Source organism: Puma concolor, chromosome B4 (genome assembly GCF_028749965.1).
Source record: "Puma concolor isolate L17-30 chromosome B4, mPumCon1.1.hap2, whole genome shotgun sequence".
NCBI lineage: Eukaryota > Metazoa > Chordata > Mammalia > Carnivora > Felidae > Puma > Puma concolor.
In genome coordinates, this window is record NC_141673.1 from 8,444,323 (window position 1) to 8,458,877 (window position 14,555).

Below are 14,555 nucleotides of genomic sequence, written 5' to 3' on the forward strand. Positions count from 1 at the left end.
GGAAGGATCTAACAAAACGAGGGCGACAGATTTCATTTGTCACCTTCTTTCTTGTGCTTTTCCAAGTTCCGGGGCTTTCAGTCACTAATAGTTAACTGCCCTTATTGATCAGGTTCAGTGAAACAAACAGCATGAGGTTTACTGGTGCCGTTGAACCATCCTTAGCTTTTGAATTGCACCTTTCAGGGGTTTCTACTCCCTATTACACTTCCCTTTTAGGAGGAGCAAATCTTGAGCTGGGGTATTGTGAGGAAGAGCCTACCTCTTGCATGTGTTTTGCCTTAGGTGTTTAGGTTCTTGGGAAGGGAAAACCCTTTTCTACCTGGTATTTTATTTTGAATCAACTGTGGTTTTCTTTAGAGTGAGATTCTCAGATACCCTATGGCTGGCATGGGTGTGATTGTGCTTGTGGGGTTCTTGCAGAGCTGGGTTTACTGGGTGCACAACTCACTACATCACTTGGGGAGAAATGAAACCGACATTGGAATCTGTGAGAAGTAAGAAAATTTGCTTTTTATACCAACAGCATTATAAAGTGGAAACTGGCACCAGCAAGATTTTGCTCTTTTTGACATCTCTTTTTAAGTCATCAGTGGAGAACTTAAGCTTTCCCTTCTTTCTTTTCTCTTGTGTGTTATTGCTACTTGGACACACCCTAATGAAGTTAAAAAAAAAAAAAAAAAAAAAGGAAAAAGTCTTATAACAGAGTCCGTAAGTCTCTAGCTTCATAGAGAGAGAACTGATGTTTTTCATCTTAATGCAGCATTGACCTGCTGCCACTGTATTTTCCTAATTCTCATTCACTTACTCACTCAGAATATTTGGGAACCTATATGTGCCCATTGATGGAGCAAGGTAAATCCAGCTCCTGCTCTCAGGAGCTTTATGTTTAAAAGGAGAATAGTGATAGTACACAAGGAGACAAATAAGATAATTTCAGAACATGGAAATTACGTAATTTCCAAGTTTGTTACAATGTAAACTAACTGGCTGGTGTGGAATAATAGGAATGAGATGGGGTTACTTTGGATAAAGATGGTCAGGAAAGGCCTCCCTGAGGAGGAAATATGTGAGCTGAGGTCTGAAGGATGAGATGGAGTCAGCCATGCAGAAGCAGGCAGAGGGCCAGGGGAAAGGGAGAACAAGCATAAGAGCCTAGTGCAGGTAAGAGCCAGTTTGAAACGTTTGAAAACATCAAGGAAGCCAGCGTGGCTGGGGCCTGGTGAGTGAAGGGAGAGCAGGCCAAGGTAAGATTGGCAGGGTGGGCGGGGCTAAAATGAGAGCCTATCAACTGCACAGAAGAGGTGGGTTTTATTTTAGGTACAGTGTGAAGCCCTTGAAGCCCTTTAAGCGAGTGAGGATGGGATTTGATTCAGGGCATGGTAATGGCAGGTCCATTTCTAAGAGCTAGAACCTTACAGCAGTTGTAAGGAATCTGAGGTCTGTTTCTGTCCTAAGCATCAGCCAGGAACTTAAGTCTCAAATTCAGCTTCGGGTTTACTGCAATTAACTACCAAACCATTTACCCACATTATGCTGCAATCTTCTCTGGCTTTCCAGTGAAGAACATTCTCCCCCCCCCCCCCCCCCTTAAAGAGTCAAGTCAAGAGCAGACGGCTTGTGCAGTGGATCAATAATGTGATCAGGTAGGGCAGTGATGTGCTTTACAAAACACTCCAGATCTGCCTCTCTAGAAACCTTTGTAGAGGGACAGGTCACTTAGAGTCTCATCTCCTTGTCCCTTTCACCAAGGACATCATGTGTTTAATGTCTTCTCTGTGCCCAGGGTAGTCTTAGAGAGATTAAAGAAATTTGAGGCAAATTAGTTACCTGCCCTCAAGACATTTAACAGTTTATTTGGGTGGCTAAAATCCACCGATGCACAAAATAAAGAGCAATTCAGCATCCTGTGGGGTGCTGACTAATTACAGTACAAGTTCTGAGAGCATAATGCTACTTCTCAGGATCTGTAAGATGTTCAGTGTCTAAAAGCCTTGCATTCTCCCACCTGTCTTTCACTTGGTACCAGGGGCTACTATAGATCAATATGATTTATTGGGTACAGTTCTCCTGTTTAGCATTTCTTGTAGTATTCTCTGTTGTTAAGACAAATGATGCTTCACTTACTGCAGTTGCTTATAGATTTCCCTCCAACTGCACTGTGAGCTCCTTGAGAAAGTAACTTATTTATATTCCTGTCTCTAGTGCCTGGCACTGAATGAATGAATCAAGACATTCGGTTGTAAAGTGTGATATGTGTGTGTGTGAATGACAGACACACAGAAGCAGATACTACTCTGTTGCAAACTCGTTGGAATTCTGGGCATGGAATTTGGAATGACACTTCTATCAGGAGCGCAGGTTCTAAAATGTTTTGAATATCTAATTGTATACTCTGTGTTGTTCTCTGTATCTGTGAAGTGAGAATAATTGTGCTTCTTGTAGGATTAGAAGTGATTTGCCTCTGTGAGAATACAGCATCTTCCTCCTACCAAGAACCACCTTTGGCTATGGACACAGTCTTGGTTTTCAGCTTTTCTAGTGAAGGAAGTAGGTAGCAAACTCTGAGATTATGGGAGCTCTAGAATGTTGATGCCTGGGAATAGTTTCAGGTGTGAAATTCCCTGTTCACCTACATACCTGGTGATACACAGATAGGTCCTGAGTTCACAAAGCTGAGGGTTTTTGTTTTTTGGGGTTTTTTTTTTTGCCAACTGTGCGCCCTCCGAGTGAATCTTCTTCCTTACCATAGTCCTGTGCTCTCTACCCTTACTCTTGTTGTAACCTCCAACACCCTGTGCCTCCCTGACCTCCCCACTACCTGCCATCTTCTACCAGCCCCACTTGTCACCCTCCAGTCCACATCTTTCAAAGAAAACCTGAGCAGTGCTGGAGACAACTTGTAAGTGACCAGCAAGTTGTTGTTGATTATTGGAGATTTGGAGACCTGAACAAGTAATCTGGTTGGAAGGGCCTCTTTCTTTCCCATCTTGCTAGGCTGAGGAGTTTCTGTAAAGCGTGTTTATATGTAAGTTTGCTGTACAACTTAGGAAGTAGGTAGGGCCTCAAACTGGGGAAAGGAGTGGTGTAGTCATGGCTGCATTTTGCCTCATCATTTCTGTGTTTATATCTTTTATCAAGTTCTTCTCATTCCAATCTTATTTATAGCTCTGGGAAGAAAAGCCCACCCACCTCATCTCCCAGAATACTCCTACACAGTTGCCACGTAGGACTGGCTTTCAGTTCTGACAGCGTATCTGTAGGACACCATGTCTTCAGTGGCTCCCTTTGCACTCAGGGTGGTTGGGGTTCTGCATATCATTCTAAGTTGGAGTATGACCTCTCGTAAAGTGTAGGGAATTAAAGAATCTCCCAATCCCACTGCTGCTTGATGTGCTCCGTTCATGGCATCTAAACTATGGGGTTTGGAAGTTGGTTTCTGATGTGTGTTTTAAACAGGATCACTTCCCAGCATCTGTCATTCTCATCATGTAAATATGTGTCTCACATTTAACACTATATAAGCCCTACCAAATACAGAGTGCCAGATAACAAAGGATTACATAATCCAGGCCCTGAGCTTTCTTTAATAATGTCTGAAGCGCCACATATCTTGAGGGAAAGGAGAGATGGCACAGATAGGAAACTGATGTTCAAGTCCAAAGAGTAAGCCCAGCAATGCTGCTGTACCCAGAATGAAGACTCCTAGAAGAGACGGGTCTTGTGTGCTACACTTTGTTCTCAGACAGAACTTCCCCCACAGCCTTCCTTTCTCTTTGACATTTAAAGGTGTACAAGGTCATAAGGTTTAGGTGAAAATTAAGAAAAATGTTCTGGCAGTGAGAGCTGCTGCAGAGGAATAACCTTTTAAAGGAAAACACGAACATTCTCCTGATCCCAGACAAATGAGAAAAAAGTTTCCTGTAATCTTTCTGAATATGAAAGAAGAACTTTGTCTGCTTCTTCCTTCTTAGCCTTTTGTTAGTCTATTGTGAATCCTTGAGAAAAGCATAGAGTAGCATGTTTCTAATGCTGTAATTAACCCTCAGTTCATTATTTTCCCATGTGCATGTAGTAGAAAAACCTTGGTACCTTGGCAAGCATGTGAAGAAATCAGTTTTTGTCCTGTAGATTCTCTAAGAACCTTGCTCCATTGCTTGAGTGAGCTTGTTTTTTCACTTTATTATTATTATTTTTTTAAGTTTATTCATTTATTTGAAAGAGTGAGCATGAGCAGGGGAGGGTTAGAGAGAGGGGGAAAGAGAGAATCCCAAGTGGAGTCCACACTGTGAGGGCAGAGCCTGGTGCAGGGCGTGAACCCATGAACTGTGAGATCATGACCTGAGCTGAAGTTGGAGGTTTAACCAACTGAGCCACCCAGGCGCCCCAATTGTTTCACTTTAAATGGCATTTCTATGCAGCCAGCCGGTGCCATTGGTGACACTTAACCACTGAATGGTTAGGAGAATCCAAAGAGTGCGAGGGCAACACAGTGCAGAGAGGGCAGCCACTTGGTATCAATCCAGAAGCCTCTCAAACTACCTAGCCCCTGAAGGGGGTGCTCAAACATGTGGCTAAGTGAAAAAGTGAGCAAATTGGTCTGTTTTGACTGGATCATACAAACAGGCCCTGTGTATCTCACATTGAAACTGGAAAGAACGGCTTTATGTAATGAGGTCCCACCACTCTGTACTTTTAATAAACTTTGCCATATCTTGACTCCCTAACCTTTAGTTCTGCAGCTTAATCCCTTTGTCATGGTTCAGCTCTCATTGTTAGCCAAGTGATACATACACATAGAGACAGTGTGGCCCTGTTGTAGCACTCATATCTGTCATTTTAACTGGGCCCCAGTGTTAGCTGGAAATCTGTTCATCTGATTATAGCAATCTCTGCACCAAGAAGACTTTTTTTTTTTAATTTATTTTTAAGTTATTTTGAGAGAGAGCGAGAGCATGAGTGGGATAGGAGCAGAGAGAGAGGGGGAAAGAGAATTCCAAGCAGGCTTTGTGCTGTCCTCGCAGGGCCCAACTCAGGGCTCCAACTCACAAACTGTTGAGATCATGACCTGAGCCAAGATCAAGAGTCAGACACTTAACTGACTGAGCCACCCAGGCACCCCAAGAAATTTCTTTTAAATTCTAACAAGAGGTTTTTTAATGGCTTGCAGTATCAGGATTGATTACTATGATCCCTTTGTCTTGGAAGCTGAATTTCTTCTTAATAATATTTTTATTTGTAACTTGGGAATTGTTACTAATAATATTTTTTACCAAATGTGCAAACTGAGTTTCCAGATTCTTTTTCTTTAGTACAAATGGGTCAAATCCATTTTGGTAAAGCTCTTTTAAAACTGATTTTTGTTTTTGTAAACTCTAAGAGAATAAACCAACCTCCTGAAGCCTCAGAGTTTCTTGTAATGAGAAAGAGGCTGTAATTTAACTCTGTCATCTAGTAACTTGGTGATGGCATGGGATCTTTTCCCCAAGTTACTAGAATTCAAAAGAACTAGCCGCTAGACCAGCCCTGTCCAATAGCACTGTCAACAGTGATAGAAATATTATGTAACGCTAGCCGCTATCCACATGGGATGTTGAGCACTCAAAATGTGGCTAGCTTGAGTGAAGAGCTAAATTTTTTTAAAAAATGTCTATTTATTTATTTTGAGAGAGGGAGAGAGAGAAAGAGTGTGTGTGTGTGCGTGTGTGTGTTGTATGCCTATGTGTGTGTGTGGGAGGGGGGAGGGAGGGAGGGAGGGGGAGAGAGAGAATCCCAAGCAGTCTCTGTGCTGTGAGCACAGAGCCCAACGCAGGGCTCGATCTCATGAACGATGAGATCATGACCTGAGCTGAAATCAAGAATCGGAGGCTTAACCAACTTTGCCACTCAGGTGCCGCAAGAGCTGAATTTTTAACTTTAACTAATTTAAATTTAAATAGTCACATATGGATGGTGGCTATTGTATTAGTGGAATTTTACACCTTACTCTCCCACTTAGGAACAAGGTGACTTTGGGCAACTCAGTTAACTTTTCTGAACTCAACTTCTGCTTTTATAAAAAGGGGATAATAACTCTTCTTACGTATCCACAGAGTTAGTTTGGAAATAAATGAGGCGATATATTGTTCATGCTTTTGAAGTATAGGCACTGTTATTCTCAAGAATGAGAGGAGCATTAGCTTGGCTCTATCATCTCGTGAATCTGAAAGCAGTATACACACACACACACACACACACACACACACACACACACACATATCTTATTAATTTCTCTCAAAACCAATGTTTGGGAACAGGAACTATTTTTCAATAAATAACCTCTTATTTGCATTTTCATCTTTACAACAGTTGCTGAAAATTATTGAGTCAGAGAACCACTAGCCAACATGGTACTCTGTTAAGACTGTTTCCATTTTGGTTGTATAGTAACAAGACTATCATTTTATTAGCTTGCTGTCTCCATGGCAGTGGATGTTTCTTTTTTACTCTCTCTTAAAACAAATAAATAGGTGGGTTGGAAATAGTGTTTTTTAAAATCTCTGGGCAACTTGCCAAGAGACAGAAATGTTCACCAGTGGGGACACAGAGGTGATTTCAGGAGAGATGAGGGTCTGGTTTGAGTCTGGATTGCCCTTTTCTTTTTAAAACTTAGGTCTAAGTTGACAAAATTATAGGCTTCCCGGAAATGTCATTTGTCGTGCTTTTTAAGTGAAGTGTTACAGTGTTCAAGGCTTGTGTCTCAGTGGGTACTTTGTAGGTTCTGAGTCCAGGTGGGAGCAGAGGTGAGTGCAGATCTGCACCTCGGCTTCTGTCATTTCCCATTTGCTCCAGTCCACTTGGGAGTGGCTAGAAGCTCTGTGGCAGTCTGAACTGCTGTCCCTATGAGCCAGAGAAATTTGGCCAAGATGCAGCCCCTGTCCCTCTCCAGTAAGAACCCAGAAAAGGCATTCCCCAAGCCCCAGTTTTTGCCCACTGCCTCTGGTCTAGTCTATGCCCTCAGGCTCATGCTTCCTTTCTTTTTCTTTTTCTTAATTTTTAATTTTTTTTTTTTTAAACAGAGAGCTCAAGCAGGAGAGAGGGGCAGAAGGAGAGGGAGAGAAAGAGAATCTTAAGCTTGACTTGGGGCTCAGTCCCATGACCCTAGGGTCATGGCCTGGCCAAAATCAACATTCAGATATTCATTTGACTAAGCCACCCAGGCGCCCTCATGCTTCTTTTAGATACTGACTCTCACAAATATTCTTGCAACTCATTTGGCTCTTTTGTTTATTTTGTTTATTTTTTTTTTTTTAATTTCATTTATTTATTTTGAGAGAGAGAGAAAGCATGAGCAGGGCAGGGGCAGAGAGAGGGAAAGAGAATCCCGAGCAGACTCCACCCTGTTACCACAGAGCCTGACGTGGGGCTCAAATTCATGAACGGTGAGATCATGACCTGAGCAGAAATCAAGAGTCGGACGATTAATGGACTGAGCCACCCAGGTGCCCTCCATTTGGCTCTTTAGATATATAAATATCTTTGTTTGAAAGAGCTAGTTGCCTTTTCTTTTTTTTCTTTAATTAAAAAAATGTTTATTAATTTACTCTTTTGGGGGGGGGGCAGGGGCAGCAGGGCAAGGAGTGATCAGAGAGCAAGGGAGAAAGAGAATCCCAAGCAGGCTTCACACTCAGCACAGAGCTGGACACTGGGTTCAGTCCCGTGAACCACGAGATGACCACCTGAGCCAAAATCAGAGTTGGATTCTTAACCGACTGAATCACCCAGTGCCCCTAGTTGCCTTTTTCTTTTAAAAATTGAGATATAGTTGACATATAACATTATATTAGTGTCAGGAGTACAATATAGCCTTTTTTTTTTTTTTTTTTTTTTTAAGATGCAGTGAACACTGCCTGATTGAGATGATGTTTCTTCAGCTTGGAAGTGTGACCCTTTCACTGTAGTTGAATGTCAAGTTTACATGGCATTTGAGAAATACCAGTGTAAACATGTGTCCTAGGATTGGTGCTAATATGATCCCTAAACCTGAAGCTGAGAGAAAATTGTGTGAGACACATGGCCTCAGCAGTTTTGTCTCGGGAGACCAGCTGAGTGTATCACTCCTGGGTGTTAAATGTTGCATTTCTGATAGATGTCAGCGACCTCATCTCTCTTCCTGCTATTGTAGGATTTCTTCTCTCAGTGGTTAGTGACTAGCCTCAAACCTCCTCCTTGGCCAGTTGGTAACAGATCCTAAAATAGGACTCTAGAGTGAGTTGTATGTTTATGTTCTGAGCATATTCATTGTTGAATTCAAAGAAGAATTTTAATAGGAAGCTCTGTTGAACAGGCCATCAAAAGTAGCCTTCTTGATATGGGTTCTTGATACAATTTAATATCTAAAAAGTACAGTAGAAAAAAAAAAGGTGGGGGTTGGTGTCTGGGTGGCTCAGTTGGTTAAGCGTCCACACTTGATTTCAGCTCAGGTCAAGATCTCACAGTTCGTGAGTTCAAGCCCCACATCAGGCTCTGCACTGACAGCTCAGAGTGTGCTTGGGATTCTTTCTCCCTCTCTTGGTGCCACTCCCATGCATGCTTTCTCTCTGTGTCTCAAAATAAATAAAAAACTTAAACAAAAGAAATTACAGTGGATATTCAGTTTTATTTAATAATTCTTGGGGCACCTGGGTGGCGCAGTCGGTTAAGCGTCCGACTTCAGCCAGGTCACGATCTCGCGGTCCGTGAGTTCGAGCCCCGCGTCGGGCTCTGGGCTGATGGCTCAGAGCCTGGAGCCTGTTTCCGATTCTGTGTCTCCCTCTCTCTCTGCCCCTCCCCTGTTCATGCTCTGTCTCTCTCTATCCCAAAAATAAATAAACGTTGAAAAAAAAATAAAAAAAAAATAATAATTCTTGAAGTGTCTGAGATAGCCAAGGCCAACTTCTTTTCAAGGTAATAAATGGAGTAAAGGAGTTTATAAAAGTCACTTGTTGAAGCTACTCACAGAATTTACCTGTACAATTACAAATGTGAAGAATCACACTCAGGGTGCCTGGGTGGCTCAGTTGGTTAGGCGTCTGACCTCAGCTCAGGTCATGATCTTGCAGTTCATGGGTAAAAACCCCACATCAGGCTCTGTGCTGACAGCTCAGAGCCTAGAGCCTGCTTCGGACTCTGTGTCTCCCTCTCTGTCTGCCCCTCTCCTGCTTGCTCTCTGTCTCTCTCTCAAAAATGAATAAACATTAAAATTAAAAAAAAGAAAAGAATCACACACTCAAGGGGGCTGTGATAGTGTCTGACAATGTGGCAACTTAACATTTTCAGCCCAGTGGGATGCTAGCTGCAGAAAGGGCACAGGTGATTTGGAGCTTTTTCCTACGGAGGTGACTTAAGCATATTGATTACGGGGCTTCAGTAAGAAATAGTAGCTTTTGGGTGTGTGTGTGTGCTTCAGCAGGGAGCATGCAGCAGTGTGGTCAGTGATCCAGAGCACTGGACTGGACTGCGATGTGAGAGCCACATATAAATATGGCTGGCTCGGGGCGCCTGGGTGGCGCAGTCGGTTGTGCCTCCGACTTCAGCCAGGTCACGATCTCGCGGTCCATGAGTTCGAGCCCCGCGTCAGGCTCTGGGCTGATGGCTCAGAGCCTGGAGCCTGTTTCCGATTCTGTGTCTCCCTCTCTCTCTGCCCCTCCCCCATTCATGCTGTGTCTCTCTCTGTCCCAAAAATAAATAAACGTTGAAAAAAAAAAATTAAAAAAAAAAAATAAATATGGCTGGCATGTATGTCAAAGGGAAGCTCAGAAGGCCAAGTTCACAATATTTGGCCCCTCATATTCTAACCTTTAGGAATTCAGTGTACCTGTTGATAATTCATCATGTAAAAGATTGCATCCTGACCTTTTCTTCCCAGTCTTAGGTCTCTTTCACTGTCAGTGGGTCAAGGTTGCGAGACTGAAACAGCTTGCACTCCTGGGAAGGAAAAAGATTCAGCATTCTGAGTCTCTATTTTTATATTTATTCTTGGTTGTTGGCTTTCCTGCTGGTTTGGGTGGGGATGACAACTCAGATGCCAAAACAGTGGTGGTGGCGAGCCTGATACCAAAACAGGATGTACATGAAGCACGTTTTCTGTTAGTTTGGATTCTTGCTTGCACCAGAATGTGTGATCCCTTCCGCATACCCCACCACCCCAGCTCTTTCTTTGACTCACATGGACTTGGACTTAGTTCTGGTTTTCATTGTCATGGCCAGTCCCTGGAACTGTCAACACAACTCTTTAGTTAATGGTCTTTGTTGCAAGAATTGGAGGCATTTTGATTGGACAGCTAAAAACAGTTAAGACAGAAAATGAAGTCAGGCCCAGTTAGCTCTCAGCATTTGATTCCACATGCTTGCTGTTTGCTGCAGGAAGATGGCACAGAAAAAAAGTGAAAACAGTACCAATGCCTCAAATTTAACAGCTTCTAGCAGCTGGCAGAGCACTTTCTCTTTAATGCCAACAGCCGTCAGTGTGGAGGTTTGTATAATTGCCACCTCCTCGATGAGGCTCTTGAGGCTGGCTCAGGGCTCATGTGACTTGCCCACAGTCACACCACCACCGAAGGACAGAGGCAGCGCCAGTCTGGTCTCCTGGCTCCAAAGCCCATGCTAATTCCTGAAGGTCACAGTCTAATGGTTCTCAATGACGTAGGAGTTTTATGAGATAGCCTGTCATACTTTCCTCTGCAGCTTCAGTATTGAAAATTGAAAACAGCATCAGATCAGGACCCATAGTTGAGGAAGTAAGGTAAAGTGAAAGTTGGTAGTGGGGGTGAGAGTAACCCCGTCATTTTTGAGCCCCTTCCCCCACCCAGTGAAATTGCTTCCAAATTGCTGCTCCTGTCTGCTGGCTGTGGGGCTTAAAGGCCATGGACATCTTTCCACTTCCATCATCATAACCCTTAGTTAAATCAGAGCCTCCTGATTTCTCTTGTGCCATTGATACTCCTTAGAAAATCTTACGTGTCCCTTTACCACACAGTTGCCCAGACAAGTTCCCAGGATTCAGCACACAGTTACCCCTGTAATCCTCATAGATTCTCGAAAGCTGGTGTAGTGTGCCCCAGGTTAAGAGCCCCTGTTCTGCCTGGATACAGAATCATCTCCCTAAAGGTGGTGATGTCACACCTGTGACACAGCTGACCTCTGTGCTTCTGTCACTCAAGTGTGTAGGTGACCCTCCCCCTTTCCTGTCCTGAGTCCAGCGATCCTCTGGGCTCCTCGCCTGCTATGTTCTAAGACCCAGAACTGCTTTTCTATAGCTGCCTTCTATTGAGTGTGATTGCCAGGCTGTAGATACAAAGAGTGGGGTGTGGAGTCCATCCCAGCTAGGCCCTCACCAGGGTGGGAGGAGAATGATCCTTTGACTCAGAAATGCACACTTTGCAAGTCAAAGCAATGATCCTCAAAGGGACTCAGGAGATGAAGCTCTTTACTCACTTGTGGGCACCTACCTAGCCAGCAGAGTTGAAAGTTTGGATGAAGCTGTTGAGAAAAGTTACCAAGTGCTTACTAGGTGCACTTTGTAGTCACTTAGCCCCTGACGGTGGAGAGTGAGCAAACAAAAATCCTTACTTTCTCATCTGCCGTGTGCTGCCTTTTCTCTGCCTTTAGGACTTAGAGAAATCTTGGTTTTTGAATGTTAGCAGCAACAGAATCCTTGAGGAGCTTAATAATAGAGTAAAATTCTTGAAGCCCGGAGTCTGCATTCTAGAGAGAGTCTTGCTCTCCAAAGAAGTTCTGATGCAAATGACTCTTGAACCTCACTCAGAGGCGTGCTGGGCTGAGGGCTGCTGGCCTCTTTGCCCTTTTCACGTCTAGTGGTGGAGCGGGGTCTTGTTATTCTCCCCTCTCAGGAGTTGTGAGGCGAAAGACAGCCTGTCTTCATGCTTCAAGAGTTGATGCCAACTTTCTAAGACCATTGAGGCTGCTGGTTTATGAAATGGTTGTGTGTAGAAGCTTAAGAACCCCGTTTTCCAGTGCCGGGGAAAGCCTGCCTCGCCTGCCTCTCTGATGGCGGTGTCAGTGGTCCATGTGGCCAACTTAATGAATTGCCTGGAGCTGTGTGCAGACCTCCATGCAAGGGCCAACGGATGAGGCAGAAGACGCCTTCAACTTTGGAAGGAGTTTGGTTATGCAGTGACTCCCTGTTCTGCCGCATTGGCCCCTTGGAGAGAGGGTTGGAGGGAAAAGGACTGGGAGAATGTGTGTCCCCTTGACATCTTTTGAGGTTGTATCTGTCCCATTGCCAATATTAGAGAAAGGAGAAGGGAGCATCTCTTTCTAGAGGAGCAGCCAGGGAAAGAAAGCAAAATGCAAAAGATCAGATTAAAATCAGAGGAGTTTTTGTTTGTGATGTGTGTGTGTGTGTGTGTGTGTGTGTGTGTGTGCGTGCGCGCGCGCACGTGTGTGCATGTGGTAACTATCACATTTTGGAGGGAAAAGAGATAACTTGACAGAGTTATCTTCCACACCCCCACCCCCTCCTCTTGTCTCTGTTGTGCTGAAATATGTACAAATAAAAAGATCTGAATTTTGGAATCGGGAGAACCAAAGTTTAGTCTCCCATTCTGTCGTTGATCAGGATGTGATGTCAGGCAAGTCAGTTTTCCAGTATGAAATGGGAAAAATAATAGGTTCCAAGAAGCTCGAGGAAGGTAATTCCCAACACACTATACAAACATCGGGGAAAACAAGGAAACCGTTTGTAGCAAATCTATTTATGTTACTTTTGGGAGCCTTTTTGTCAGTCTCTAGATTGACAGGCACGATCCTACTTTATTTCTTCTCTCCATGTCATTTCCTCTAGTACCACTCGCAAACTGAGTAAAGCCCAGAGTCCTACAAGGCCCCTGTGGCTACCCCCTCACCGCCTCTCCTCACACTCTGTGTCCCTTCTGCTCTGCCACCCTGGCCTCCTTGACGCCCTCTGTCGTTCGGCAGCTTCCCACCCAGGGCCTTGACTTTTGCTGTTCTCTCACCAGGAAGGCTCTTCCTCAGATGGCTGCAGGGCTCACTCCCTTCCTCCGGCAGGTCTCCGTTCAAATGGCACGCCAGAAAGTCTTTCCTGGCCTTCCGTATGGTGAAACGTTCCTGCCCTCACCACTCTATCACTCAACCCCTGCTTTATACTTCATAGTGTGTCTCACCTCCTGTGGTATCATATGTTCATTTGTTTCGTGTGTCATCGCTCACTAGAATGTAAGCTGTAGGAGAACACGGATATCCCAGCACGAAAACAGAGTCTGACACATGGGCTCTCAGTAAATATTTATTGGGAGAATGAGTGAGTAGTTTACTGTTAGCACATCTTAACCTCTTAGGAGACGTAAACCTCTGGACCCCACTTCCTCACCTCTTACTTCACCTGTTGCAGTTAGTGTAGTCCACTAACCCTCCGGCATAGCTCTGAGACCAGCGGCCACTTCCTAAGTATAAGCAATCCTCTGGAAACTTCGCAAGCCTTATTTTATCTCTCTTCTTCCACCTACTCTCTCTCGAAGCTTCCTCCTGACATCAGCTTTGCCTCGCCCTCTCCTGCCTCTGAGAGCCTCCTCGGGGTCCTTTTCTGGGCTGTCTTCATCACTAGTGATGAATTTAATCACTTAAATTCTGGGATTCTTTTAAGATTCAGCCTGGAAAATATTTTCTCCTGTCTCTGCATATCATATCACGTTATCCTTAGATGACATCACACACACACACACACACACACAAAGGCACGTGTACATACATGCACAAATTTGCACATCTCCTGATAGGGTGTCTCGCGATCAGCTCATATTCAGCACGCCCAAAACTGAACGCAGTTTCTCCCACCCTGTCCCAAGTTACTCCTCCCCATATCCCCGTCTGGGAGTGTTAGTGTCACAGCCGTTCACCCAGACATTCCATTTTATTCTTCTAAATGGCCTCTCAATCACTACACAATCTCGTAAAAATGAGTTCTTACTCGTTTGCCATTCCAGCTGATTTGAGACAGGGGTCATCAGTAGATGCTAAAACCATGAGGGAAGTGGTGGTTAGGGTTAGGGAACAGGATTTTCACATGGGCTCAAGATATTACCCCACAGGGGGCGCCTGGGTGGCTCGGTCGGTTAAGCGTCCGACTTCGGCTCAGGTCATGATCTCACGGTCCGTGAGTTCAAGCCCCGCATCGGGCTCTGTGCTGACCACACAGAACCTGGAGCCTGTTTCAGATTCTGTGACTCCCTCTCTCTCTGCCCCTCCCCCTGTTCATGCTCTGTCTCTCTGTCTCAAAAATAAATAAACGTTAAAAAAAAAAAAAAAGATATTACCCCACAGGTTGCATACTAATTACAAAGGAGGAATGCTACTTTTAAGATGGAGACATCTGTTACCTTTCAAACTTTGAGCACCATCAGTTGCTGGGCAACGTGGCCTTACATGTCTCCTGATATTAAGAAGTATACATCAACTGTATAGTTTCCTTGCCAAAAGTATTTAACATAAATCTAATCGTGAGGAAACAAACTCAGAATATAGGACATTCTTTTGGCAAGATAACTGGCTTAGATACT

The 14,555-nt window shown here is 44.2% G+C and overlaps 1 protein-coding gene across 6 annotated transcripts in view; it reads left to right on the forward strand.

Annotated features, from left to right (window-relative positions):
• Positions 1 to 14,555, forward strand: part of MRTFA (myocardin related transcription factor A) — a 213,949-nt gene that overhangs the window by 171,260 nt on the left and 28,134 nt on the right. The gene's annotated exons all lie outside the window — the stretch shown is intronic.